At 40.0% G+C, this 14303-nt stretch overlaps 1 protein-coding gene across 1 annotated transcript in view; it reads right to left on the reverse strand.

The window, feature by feature from the left end:
- The window catches only part of col4a3 (collagen, type IV, alpha 3), a 120405-nt gene that overhangs the window by 71956 nt on the left and 34146 nt on the right, over window positions 1-14303 (reverse strand). The window lies entirely within an intron of this gene.

Below are 14303 nucleotides of genomic sequence, written 5' to 3' on the forward strand. Positions count from 1 at the left end.
AGGTGTGTGACGGCAGCGATAACAGCTAGGCCTTTGGGAGTCAACGCCTTCACACACACCATGAGATATCATTAGATAATTATAGACTCACACGCACACGCACACACACACATATATACACACACGCACGCACACACACACACACACCTGAGGTAATAAACTATCTGGGTGGCCAAACCCTGACACCAGTTCCCGAGCAACTTAATGTGTGAAAGTTAAATATTTAAAAAAAAAAAAAATAATTGAATTTCGCGGCACTGGTTTTTCAGTGGGGGGGGGGGGGGTGTGCCGCTAGCGCCACGCTGATCCTAGACAGGTTAAATCGATCAAAACATGCCGGGTTGCTACCGGTGTGTAGAGTGGTTCTAGCTGTATCCTCAATAAACAACCATTGAGACCAACCAACAGTGCAAGCTGAACGTGACAAATGGTTTAAAAACTACAAGACCAGAAAAAGCGAAGACATTCAGACTCTCGACGAGTGAAGGCGAAGACTATACCAAACATTCTCAGTCTGCAGCTGGGTAAGGTCAACGTCGTCTAGGACACTCGACCGAAGACGAGAGACAAAGCACAATTCCCTTTCACCACCATAGATACCACTAAAGGATCTATTCTAACAAGCCTCTTTGAACACCGCATGGTACACCTCTGGAGGACCCGTTCTAAACAGACACTCCGAGACCAAGAAGCTACGACTACAAAGGGCATGGTAACCTCTGGTGGACAACCAGAGACTTACACACCCAGAGACTTCTGTCGAACTGATTTTCCATAGATGGACCGGGCAATTTCAACAGAGATAAGACACATACATTCAAGCGTAAATACATATACATTGCAATTATTTTCAAATGAGCGGTCGTTCATGTGCAAAGTATTCACATGCCCATGAGTATAGTTTTCCCAACTGTATGTACGATAAGTTGACTCTCTCTGTCTCTCCCTCTCCTTACATGCCCTTCCCTTTTCATTTCATGTACCAAGCCGTCATATCGCGTTAGTCCACTAGGGACTATTCAATGCATTGCGTTAGTAATCAATGTGGAATCTATCCTGTGGTTGTGTTTACGTAATTCTGTGTGTTTTATTCGTTAGTTAGTAAATAAATAACTAAGTCAATTTGTGTATCGCTGAATCATCATGCAGACTAGGGTTCGTGCAGATTTGAAGTCAACGACATTCAGAATGAGACTGATATGAGGTAATAATAATTAATATGATAACGATATTTCCTCCAACGTTATAATGAAAAGCTGCCTCTCAGTCCGAAAAACACACACGTTATTTGGAGACTTGTGGGGGGAATGCTGATGACGTCGCCCACTGTATGCACTTTCGGTAGCCTGATTGAGTCCAGACTGAGGAGAAATCTGCACACAATGCATCCCTGACCACCTCCTGAAGTACTCAGCCAGATCTGAACACAATCAGACCACAAAGCAAATTGTGTGTGTCTAGAACCGTCTTTTCAATGCGATCTTCGTATTCTGATAGCAGAAGTTGCATGTAAGTGTCAAGTGTAGACATGACCTTGCAGCTGGGGGCAGTCATATAATCACAGTTTGCAAGCTACGGTCACCGGGCCAAATCCTCAAGTGAGATCAGGTTCCGTATTCACAAAGAAGATCTAGAATTAATTTAGATAAGATGTTTTTCTTGCAGAGAATGGAAATGTGTCTATATACTCACAACCCAACCCAAGAAGACACACATACCCCTGAGGGGCTGGAAGTAGTGGGTCGGCCGCAATGGAGTGCCCCTGGAGCAATTATTGGGTGCCTTGCTCAAGGGCACCATAGCAGGTGATGGTATCTAGAACGATGTCAGTGACCCAGATTTTACCATCTGAACTGGGATTCAATCTGGCAACGCCCTGGTTGCTGGCCTACTTCTCTAACCATTAGGTAACCCTGTATAATTTTTGCCTTTAAGATCATAATTAATAAGATAACATGGACAGGGGGACCTGATCCTAAATCAGCACTTCTACTCCAAGAAGCTTTATGAATACGGAGTGGTTGCAGATCCGACTTTTCACAGACCTTTTTTTCTGAGTGCTAAGTGTCCTGAAGATTCTCTGCATGTACGCACACGCTCTGCATGTACGCATAGACGTATCCATAGACATTTAAACTAGTAGATAGTTATAGCACTGAATTAATCCACGTATACTTATGGAAAACTCTCAATGGCGCATGAAGCCGGACTTATTTGAATTTGAAATGTGCCTTATTCCTGAATGGCACCAAAAAAATCGCTAAGGATCATGGTGAAAGTGGCTGTAACTAGCAAAGGATCATGGTCGATGTAGACGTTTTAATCCTGCCTGAGCGAGTCAACCGGCAAAGAGCGTGCATGAGAATCTCCTCGTAGCCTGCTGGACAGTGACTTTTTGTATTTGTATTTATTAAGGATCCCCATTAGTTGCTGCCAGGGTAGCAGCTACTCTTCCTTGTGTCCAGCAACATTACAGGCAGTTATATACAATAAATAATGGTATTACATTTCATAACATTTTTCACAACACATTAAGTGTGTGCCCTAAGGCCACTACTCTACTACAACATATCTACAATACAAAATCCATGTGTACGAGTGTGTAGAGTGTGTGTATCATTGCTTTGAATGTATGTGTCTTTGCCTGTGTGTGATTGGTCTGTGTCAGCACGTGGTCCTGTGTGACGACAAATGTTGTAGTCAGAATGGATCACAAATTAATTCAATATCTTGATACTGTATGTAACAAAATTGTGTTTTAAAATTACCCTGGGAATTGAACTTGATCACAATAAACACATTTTAGAGGCCAAAACGTCAGAACCCACCCAAAAATGTCCCGTTCTGGTGATCACATTTTACCTAGGATTTCTAGAGCAGACCAGGGCTTTTGGCACCACTAGGTTGCTATGCAGTAGACCAGGAGAGCTCTTGACTTCACGCTCCAGACTGGACACTGGGGTCCTGTGAGGATCACGTTCTGCACATTTGTTTATGCTCTACTTTACGCTCTGCCCTACTCATAGAGAATAGGCTACTACGGCAAAAAACTGTAATATCTTGTGTTTCACCGAGTCGTGGCTGAATGACGACACAGATAATATACAGCTGGCTGGGTTTTCCGTGTATTGGCAGGACAGAACAGCTACATCTGGTAAGACAAGGGGTGGTGGTGTGTGTCTATTTGTCAATAACAGCAGGTGCACAATTTCTAATATTAAGGAAGTCTCTAGGTATTGCTCGCATGAAGTAGAGTACCTCATGATATTCTGTAGACCACACTATCTACCAAGAGAGTTTTCATCTATATTTTTTTTGCTCTTACAATATGCATATTATTACTACTATTGGATAGAAAACAGTCTCTAGTTTCTAAAAACGTTTGAATTATTTCTCTAAGTGGAACAGAACTATTTTTACAGCCCATTTCCTATCCGGAATTGAGATTTCCAAAATCGATGTCTCTCTTCAAGACCTTGTCTATAAAAGGGCATGTCACTTGGGACCATAGAAACACGTCATACGCCTTCCCCTGGGTGTCATGCGGAAGTGAGAGCAGAAAGGACTTGAATATCTCGTTCAGGGCTTGAATACAGCCTCTTGGAGTGAGAGGACCGCCATAATTTTTTTTCTCCCAGGCGCGAAGTTGGACTTTGTATTGCCTCCTGGAAAACTGTCGTTATACGTGAATATAGTCTCCGGCTTCGATTTGACTTGATACATGTCACAATATCATCCTAAAGTATGTTTTTTCAATATAGTTTAATTATATTATTGAAATTTATTCGGGACTTTAGACGTGATGCTTTGGAAGAATTGTTTGAAGAAGGAGAGGTTAGCGCCGCACGGCCAGTGTGCTTGCTAATTCAAGAGGGAAATAGTTCGTTCTGGATCCCAAACAAAGACTGTACTGGACAATGGACCCCTTTACAACATTCTGATGGAAGATCAACAAAGATAAGGACCCAATTTGGGATGCTATTTAATATATCTGTCGAGCTGTGCTATCGCTACCGATTACTTGGAATCAATGTTGTTGTGTGTTAGCCATTGCAGTAAGCTAATATAACGATATATTGTGTTTTCGCTGTAAAACACTTAAAAAATCCGAAATATTGTCTGTATTCACAAGATCTTTGTCTTTCATTTTGCTATACACCATATATTTTTCTGAAATGTTTTATGATGAGTAATTAGGTAGTTGACGTTGGTGTCTGTATTTACTCTGGCTACTCCCGTGCGATTTCTGACTAGCTATGATGGTAGCAGTAATGTAAAACTGATTTATAGCTCAAATATGCACATTTTTTGAACAAAACATAGATTTATTGTGTAACATGTTATAGGACTGTCATCTGAGGTAGTTTTTTCTAGGTTATTTAGGTTGGTTCTAGGTTAGTTAGGTTGGCTTGTGCATGCTACTTGCATCCTACTTGTGCTGTGAAAAATGTCTGTCCTCTTTTTTATTTGGTGGTGAGCTAACATAAATATATGTGGTGTTTTCTCTGTAAAACATTTAAAAAATCGGACATGTTGGCTGGATTGACAAGATGTTTATCTTTCAAATGCTGTATTGGACTTGTTAACCTGTCTAGGATGAGGCCGCTAGCGGCACTCCCCCCCCACCCCCACTGAAAAGGCAGAGCCGCGAAATTCAATTATTTTTTTTTTTTTTTTAAATATTTAACTTTCACACATTAAAGTCCAATACAGCTAATGAAAGACACAGATCTTGTGAATCCAGCCAACATGTCCGATTTTTTAAATGTTTTACAGGGAAGACACAATATGTAAAGATGTAAATCTATTAGCTAAAAACACATTAGCATAATCCACCATCTTTTATTTGTCCACCAACAACAGTAGCTATCACTAATTCGGCTAAACTAAGATATTTATAGCCCCTAACCAAGAAAAAAACTCATCAGATGACAGTCTGATAACATATTTATGGTATGGGATAGGTTTTGTTAGAAAAATGTGCATATTTCAGGTAGATGGCATAGGTTACAATTGCACCCACCGTCACAAATGGACTAGAATAACTACATAGAGCAACGTGTTTACCTACTTACTAATCATCAAACATTTCGTAAAAATACACAGCATACACTAATCGAAAGACACAGATCCTGTGAATACAGACAATATTTCAGATTTTCTAAGTGTCTTACAGCGAAAACACAATAAATCGTTATATTAGCATAGCACATGTGCAAACATTACCCCAGCATTAATTCTAGCCAAAGTGAGCGATAACGTAAACATCGCCAAAATATATTATTTTTTCACTAACCTTCTCAGAATTCTTCAGATGACACCCCTGTAACATCACATTACAACATGCATATACAGTTTGTTCGAAAATGTGCATATTTAGCCACCAAAATCATGGTTACACAATGACAAAAGTAGCCCAGCTGGTGAGAAAATGTTGGTGCGCCATATTAGACAGTGATCTACTCTTATACATAAATACTCATAAACGTGACTAAAAAATATAGGGTGGACAGCGATTGATAGACAATTTAATTCTTAATACAATCGCGGATTTACATTTTTTAAATTATCCTTACTTTTCAATACAGTTTGCGCCAAGCGAAGCTACGTCAAAAAACATGGCGTCCTAAGCCACTAACATTTTTCGACAGAAACACGATTTATCATAATAAAAATGTCCTACTTTGAGCTGTTCTTCCATCAGTATCTTGGGCAAAGGATCCTTTCTTGGGTCTAATCGTCTTTTGGTGGAAAGCTGTCCTCTTGCCATGTGGAAATGCCAACTGCGTTCGGGATGAACTGGAAGCGTGCCCAGCGATTCACAGCGTTTCAGAAATAAATGTCCCAAAATCGCACTAAACGGATATAAATTGCTATAAAACGCTTTAAATTAACTACCTTATGATGTTTTTAACTCCTATAACGAGTCTTAACATGACCGGAGAAAGATTACTCCCAACACTAATGCTTGGAACAGGTGCGGGTCGGTGTCCTCCACGCGCATGACGCACCAAGAAAAGAGTTGCTAGCTACAGGGTTTTTTAATTTATAGTGCCTGTGAACGCGCAATCGACCCCACTCAAATCGTCATCACGTAAAGGCATCCAGGGGAAGACGTAAGCAGTGTCCGTATACTCATAGCAATAACAGTGGCCTTTTAACTGACTCCAGATCAGGGGCCAACATTTCTGAAATCTGACTCCATGTCAGGGAAATTGCTGTAGAATGGGTTCTGTTCCACTTAGAGACAAAATTTCAACTCCTATAGAAACTATAGACTGTTTTCTATCCAATAATAATAATAATATGCATATTGTACGATCAAGAATTTTGTGGGAAGCCGTTTCAAAAATTACACGATTAGCATAAATAGTGACAACAGCGCCCCCAGCCTCAACAGGTTAATGTGTGAAAGTTAAATATTTAAAAAATATATATTTTGAATTTCGCGCCCTGCAATAGAGCTGGATGTTGTCATAAGTGTACCGACGTCGGGACAGCCCGCCTAACAGGTTAACTGTTAGGACCCAAAGTTTACACTGTAACGAGGGTGTCCACAAAGGGGTGGGGTGTAGCTCGGCCATGGGATGAGAGATGTGTTCCTAACCTGAGCACAGGGAAGTATTATCCACAGATACTCACTGTCTCTGAACATAGGATATTATTGGAGATGTTGGTGGCTAAAAAAACGGGTAGGAGTTGGGAGACAAGTAGGGAGAGTCTGAAAGATTCAGTCCTAGATCTATCGGTGAACCACAAAGGCAATAGGAGATCAGGAGCAGGGGACAGATTCAATGCAATAGTTATTCATCAAGGCAGTCGAGGTAAGGACAGCAACTGAAGCAGCGGTAGTAGTGGTAGTAATAGCATGGAACTGGACTATGTCGCAAACGAGGTGTATCTTGAAGTATGCATCATGGGCAGTGTTAGTGGTACCTTTTCAGTATTGCTGGGATATCACCGTCTGAAGGCGTTGATGTTGAAACGTGTATACAGTGCTGGTTTGCTATATATAATCATGCATAGCTTAACGCATTATTAATACTTGTTATGTTTTGTGTTTTCTTTTGGTTTTCAAGTCTTGTGATATCACTCTTTGGAACCCAAAGGAGGAAAGGGAGAAAGTCAAAAGCTGCAGCTGAAATGTCATTATCAGTTGTACAACAAGAGTGGGAATAAGAGTGTGCATGGCGTGATTATAAATCAGGCCATAAGTCTCGGGAATTGTAAACCTACAAATCAACTGAGAATGTCAACCCTTTCACACGTACCATCACAGGGGTGTGATCGTTCTACAGTGGTACGATCACACCCGTGTGATTAGAATGCTTATTTAGAACGGCCAGTTTCGAATGATGCAAAAATGAGCTGGTCACACTTTTTTCAGAAACTATTTACACAAACACAGTAGTTACAAAGTTATGTCCAGAATGTGTTATTTTTGGATGCAATGTTCAGATATTCACAAAAGTATCTATAGCATAACACAATCATCCAAACCGGAAAAATGTAGGCTACATTTGTCCTAGCGCTAACGGAGGAAAGATTGACGCAACACAAGCGGTCCTTTGGCCAGCGAAGATCCCGGATCCCATTGAGCACGTCTGGAACCTGTTGGATCAGAGGGTGAGGGCTATGGCCATTCCCCCCAGAAATGTCCGGAAACTTGCAGGTGCCTTGGTGGAAGAGTGGGGTAACATCTCACAGCAAGAACGGGCAAATCTGGTCCCTGAGAAGGAGATGCACTGCAGTACTTAATGCAGCTGGTGGCCACAACAGATACTGACTGTTGCTTTTTTATTTTGACCCCCCCTTGTTCAGGGACACATTATTCCGTTTCTGTTAGTCACATGTCTGTGGAACTTGTTCAGCTTGTCTCAGTTGTTGAATCTTGTTATGTTCATACAAATATTTATACAACGCAGTTGACAGTGAGAGGATCTTTCTTTTTTTTGCTTTTCTTTTTTGTTTATTAGCACTTCATATACTCTTGGGTAATAACATTCAATCTGGATAATAACACAAAACAAATCATAAGGCTAGAGAAATGTATCAACAAATATTACGAAAACAAGCAACACTCAAACATGACGGAGAGTAAACATGGAGAATAAATCTCAAAATTAAAACGCAACTCCTCCACAGATACAAACAATTTAAGTGTGGAAAGTGGTCTGTAAAATTCAATAAGTGACAAACTGGGCATACTTGAATTAGTCAGTAAGGATATAAAGGAGTTGAAGTCGAGCCTTGAAACGAGTGACGAAAGAGCAGCGATAATGGAGAAAGAAACAAACAAGCTAAACGAACAGTCAACAAGATAGAAACGGACTTTAATGAACTAGGAGGACATCTTTATGAGAGAAGCCTTACTAGATATACAGACTAGATCTATGAGAGAAAATCTAGTACTTACGGGTATCCAAGAAAGAGAAGGAGAAGTTCCCGAAAACATAGTGAAGGAATTCTTTCTTACAGCGCTTCAAATCACACTCGATGCTGTCGATAAAATCCAACTCGAACGTGTACTCCGTTTCGGACAAAGAGGACAGAGATATGAGCGTCCAATCGTTGCCAAATTTGCTTTCTTTAAGGATAAAGTAATGGTTAAAAGCCTGGGTAAAAGACTCGCCGGCATGAAAATAAGCATGAAGTTCATCAGTTCCCGAGGGAGATTGCAGAACGGTGCAAAGCTCTGTATCCAATCTTCAAGGAGAATATATTAAAAGGCAAGCGGGTAGCTCTCGTAGTTGATAAACTGCGTATTGACAACCAACCAAATGTTCCAAGACACAAAGACTATTCCATGGCTATTCTAAAAATTACAAAGTTCTCAGAATCGGCAAATAATGGAACACCCAATACTAGCCATGGTAGGGATTGTAATAATAAAATAAATAGATTGAATTTTTTTTTTTTTAAATAGTTAAATAAATAAAGTACAACTACACTGTACCTTTCAAGGGAATGTTGTGAAATAATTAGTATCCAACTTTCCATTTATAGTATTTTATAAATGGATAAGACGGCATTAGAAGAAAGGATAAATAGCAAAATAACACATCTTCAAATATAACTAATTGGAACACAAAAGTACTCAATCCACATGGTGGGGATAGAAACACAGCATACAGAATGTGGGTGTGTGTGGATGTATTGTGATGGAAGATGTGGTGTGTGTTTTTCAGTGTTTGGAAAAGTGTGATGTTAAGTGAGTGAGAAAGGAAATGGTTGCATATACCCGGACCAATGTTTGTCTGTGAGCAGAGGTTATGAGAGAGAGCTTTAAATGTTGTGCAGATGAGGGATATACATTTTAAAATAATTTACACATCTAATTTATTTATTGTCCTATCACGATGGAACTACATTTTAAAATAAATGATACATCTAATGTATTTAGTTATTGTCCTATGATGATGGAACCCTATACCCTAGACACCCACCTGAACGACCCATACAATAAAGAGAAGTCCCTATCTGTTTCATGGGCCTGCTGTAAGCTGCCTAAATGCAGCCAAAACAGAAAGATACATGTGATCAGAGTAGCACTGCCCCCTTAAGATTCTGAGCCTGCCTGGCAGGGTTGGACCTACAAAGCCAGAGCCCAGTGATGAGAAAGCATAAAATACAAGGAAATTCTCAAAGCTGCTAATGAGAACTTTGACGACCTTGTACCTAGCCGGTGGGGATTCTGGTGGGGTACCCCCACCCAGGTAGTGGCAGTGCTGGCAACACTGGCTGCAGTAATCCATGTGGAGGGGGGTCACACTCCGACAATCAGAGAGGCCCTGGTGGCACAAATAATCAAAGGTCTGACTGCACAAAGATCCTTGGGAATATGGTCACAACTGGGGATCAACGTGTGTGTGTTTCAGGGGAAGGGGGTGTATCTGATCTCCATCACCTAGGACTTGACAATGGTTCATCAAATCTAACATTTTTGCTCAATCTTGCATGCTTTCTCAAACAGATTCAACTGTATATGCATCCATAAATCAGGTCCTGTCTTGAGTTGGGCTCTGGTATGTAACAACCGTTGAGCATCTGAGCTTATGGTTGATTGTGGGGGAAAGGGGTTGAGTGAGTAAGAGTGTGTGTGTGTGTGTGTGTGTGTGTGTGTGTGTGTGTGTGTGTGTGTGTGTGTGTGTGTGTGTGTGTGTGTGTGTGTGTGTGTGTGTGTGTGTGTGTGTGTGTGTGTGTGTGTGTGTGTTTGTGTGTGTGTGTGTGTGTGTGTCCCATATCTGTTGCAAGGGGGTAAAGATATTAGGGATAATATAGGAGGAATCACAATAATTGTTTGCTAACATAATTTGAGTCAATTTGAGGTGTACCTGTGGGATGTATTTCCAGGCCTACCTTCAAACTCAGTGCCTCTTTGCTTGACATCATGAGAAAATCTAAAGAAATCAGCCAAGTGTAGACCTCCACAAGTCTGGTTCATCCTTTCCAAATGCCTGAAAGTACCACGTTCATCTGTACAAAAAATAGTACGCAAGTATAAACACCATGGGACAACGCAGCCATCATACCGCTCAGGAAGGAGACGGGTTCTGTCTCTTAGAGATGAACGTACTTTGGTGCGAAAAGTGCAAATAAATCCCAGAACAACAGTAAAGGACCTTGTGAAGATGTTGGAGGAAACAGGTACAAAACTATCTATATCCACAGTAAAACGAGTCCTATATCGACATAACCTGAAAGGCTGCTCAGCAAGGAAGAAGCTACTGCTCCAAAACCGCCATAAAAAAGCCAGACTACAGTTTGCAACTGCACATGGGGACAAAGATCGTAATTTTTTGAGAAATGTAGAACTGTTTGGCGATAATGACCATCATTATGTTTGGAGGAAAAAGAGGGAGGCTTGCAAGCCGAAGACACCATCCCAACCGTGAAGCACGGGGGTGGCAGCATCATGTTGTGGGGTTGTTTTGCTGCAGGAAGGACTGGTGTACTTCACAAAATAGATGGCATCATGTGGCAGGAAAATGATGTGGATATATTGAAGCAACATCTCAAGACATCAGTCAGGAAGTTAAAGCTTGGTCGCAAATGCGACTTCCAAATGGACAATGACCCCAAGCATACTTCCAAAGTTGTGGCAAAATGGCTTAAGGACAACAAAATCAAGGTATTGATTTATAGAAAATGTGTGGGCAGAACTGAAAAAGCGTGTCTCGAGCAAGGAGGCCTACAAACTTGACTCAGTTACACCAGCTCTGTCAGGAGGAATGGGCCAAAATTCACCCAACGTATTGTGGGAAGCTCGTGGAAGGCTACCCGAAATGTTTGACCCAAGTTAAACAATTGAAAGGCAATGCTACCAAATACTAATTGAGTGTATGTAAACTTCTGACCCACTGGGAATGTGATGAAAGAAATAAAACCTGAAAGAAATCTTTCACTCTACTATTATTCTGACATTTCACATTCTTAAAATAAAGTGGTGATCCTAACTGACCTAAGACAGGGAATTTTTACTATGATTAAATGTCAGGAATTGTGAAAAACTGAGTTTAAATGTATTTGGCTAAGGTGTATGTAAACTTCCGACTTCAACTGTATACCAAAAGTTTGGGGTCACGTAGAAATGTCCTTGTTTTTGAAAGAAAAGCATTTTTTGTCCATTAAAATAACATCAAATTGATCAGAAATACAGTGTAGGCATTGTTAATGTTGTAAATGACAACCAGACGCTGCACTTGACACATTTATGAAATTACTTATACCAGGTAATAATAAGCACGCACCCATTAAGAAAATGACTAAAAACTGTTACATCCCCTTGGATTGATGAAGAATGCAAACATTTTATGGTTGAGAAGGATGAGCCAAAAGGTATGGCAAATAAGTCTGGCAGCCCAACTGACTGGCAAACGTACTGTAAATTAAGAAATCATGTTACCAAACTAAATAAAAAAACTATACTATGAAACAAAAAATAAATTATATAAAGAATGATAGTAAAAAGCTTTACTCAGCTCTATCATTCATTGAATCAGATGGCTCATTCATCACAAAACACAGGTATGACATGCCAGCAACAAACGCTGACACTACACATCCAAATATATCTGACCAAATTATGAAAGACAATAATTGTACATTTGAATTCTGTAAAGTCCGTGTAGAAGAAGTGTTTTTTTTTTGTAGTTGTCTATAAACAATGACAAGCCACCAGGGTCTGACAATCTGGATAAAAAATGACTGAGGATAATAGCGGACGATATTGCCACTCCTATTTTCCATATCTTCAATTTAAGCCAACTAGAAAGTGTGTGCCCTCAGGCCTGCAGGGAAGCTAAAGTCATACCGCTACCCAAGAATAGTAGAGCCCCACTGGCTCAAAGAGCCGATCAATCAGCCTGTTACCAACCCTTACTAAACTTCTGGAAAAATATGTGTTTGACCAGATACAACGCTATTTCACAGTAAACAAATTGACAACAGACTTTCAGCACGCTTATAGGGAAGGACACTCAACAAGCACAGCACTGACGATTGGCTGAGAGAAACTGATTATAAAATGATTGTGGGGGCTTTCTTGTGAGACTTCAGTGCAGCTTTTGACATTATCGATCATAGTCTGCTGCTGGAAAAAACGTAAAAGTTATGGCTTTACAACCCCTGCTATAATGTGGATAAAGAGTTACTTGGCTTAACAGAACACAGAGGGTGTTCTTTAATGGAAGCTTTTCAAACAAGTTTCTCCCGAGTCACGCAGCAGTCTAAGTCTCAGTGCAGCGTCATTACAGTCCCTGGTTTGAACCCAGGCTGTAACACATCGTAAATAAGAATTTGTTCTTAACTGACTTGCCTAGTTAAATAAAAAAGTGTGTATGGTGTTTAAATGAGATTATAAAGAGTCAAGTGTGTGTGATGTCTGAATAGATAACGACCTGGCCAGTTTTGCATGGTTGAGTGTCTATGTGTGTTACATGAAGTGAGTATAGCCTTAATATGCAGGACGATAATTGTAATCTATAGTATGAACATCATAATCGCATTAAAAATAATATTCCTAGAAAAACAAATCCCCCTACATTTCCATAGTAAATGACGTTTCACATTGTTATGAAAGAGAAATTGGATTATTATAGGCTTCACTACAGTACAAAATGTACCCCTAACAAGATGTTATTCCCCAATATCTGATATCTTCCAAATTGCTTGTTGTAAACATAGATCTACTGTAGACAAAGACAAACAAACAACAAACATATTGAACTATAGAACGTTTTAGACAAGAGAGAGAGAGAGGAGAGAGAGAGAGGAGAGAGATTGAATCTTTTTTGTAGTCAAAAAATGATGAAGATGTGATGAAGATGCGACTTGCTGATGCCAGCCTGGCATTCTGAATCAATTTGGCATTGTCAAGATGGACGGCTGTATATTTTCATCTCACAAGAGAAAGCCACACCTTCGCCGTTGCAATCTCCGGGTCGAGACGTTCCCACAGAAGTCCTGCGGTCACTGAAATGTGACACCTGATGAAAACTTGACTTGACCAAATGAATGTAGCTATGTGAATTCAATTGTTGTAATTTGCTTTGTTGCAAGAGCTTATAAAGAGCTGCCCATTTTGATAATTGTATGTTTTCTGGTCGATGTATTTTTAAAGTGACTGGATTGAAATTCTATGTTGGGATGACTTGTTATCAGGCACATTCCTGTTGTCTGGTCATAACATTCACATTTCGTTGATTAGATTAGAGTCTGGGTGTGTTTCCCTGCCTTTCGTTTCACTAGCAAAGTGCTACGAAATGTTAATTCAGGTTGGGGGTGTGTTCACACTTGAATTTGGTTTAAGGGCAGTAAACTCACTCATACTTTGCGAACTTGCTACTAAGCTCTTGTGCGTATCAGACACACATGCATTTTTCTCTTAGATGTTATTCTAAACTAAAGATGTGTAACATAGTACATTACTATCAACTAAATAAGACAACTATGTTAGTCTGTAATGTAACATGTGTTTCATGTACACTGTAATGGCTTGAGTGTCAATTATTTTGTGACTAATATATATATTTGTTTTATTTAGTAAATGCATTCCTCGTTTTAGAGAGTAATTCTTTGATTGACTACAGTATCTGCCTATAATTTAGTAGGTCTATTGATAGTTGTTAATTACACTATACACATAGCACATGCTTGGCTACCAACATGACATCCCTGAGCTGCTTGCCTCAATAAATTAATGATAGATCATTGGTTGCCAGGATTAGCTATTTGTATCTAGCCTCTTAATAATTGCATAATGTTGCAAGATAGGCACGTATTCATTATAGTCAAAATGAGTC

Source organism: Salvelinus fontinalis, chromosome 33, assembly GCF_029448725.1.
Source record: "Salvelinus fontinalis isolate EN_2023a chromosome 33, ASM2944872v1, whole genome shotgun sequence".
NCBI classification, from domain to species: domain Eukaryota; kingdom Metazoa; phylum Chordata; class Actinopteri; order Salmoniformes; family Salmonidae; genus Salvelinus; species Salvelinus fontinalis.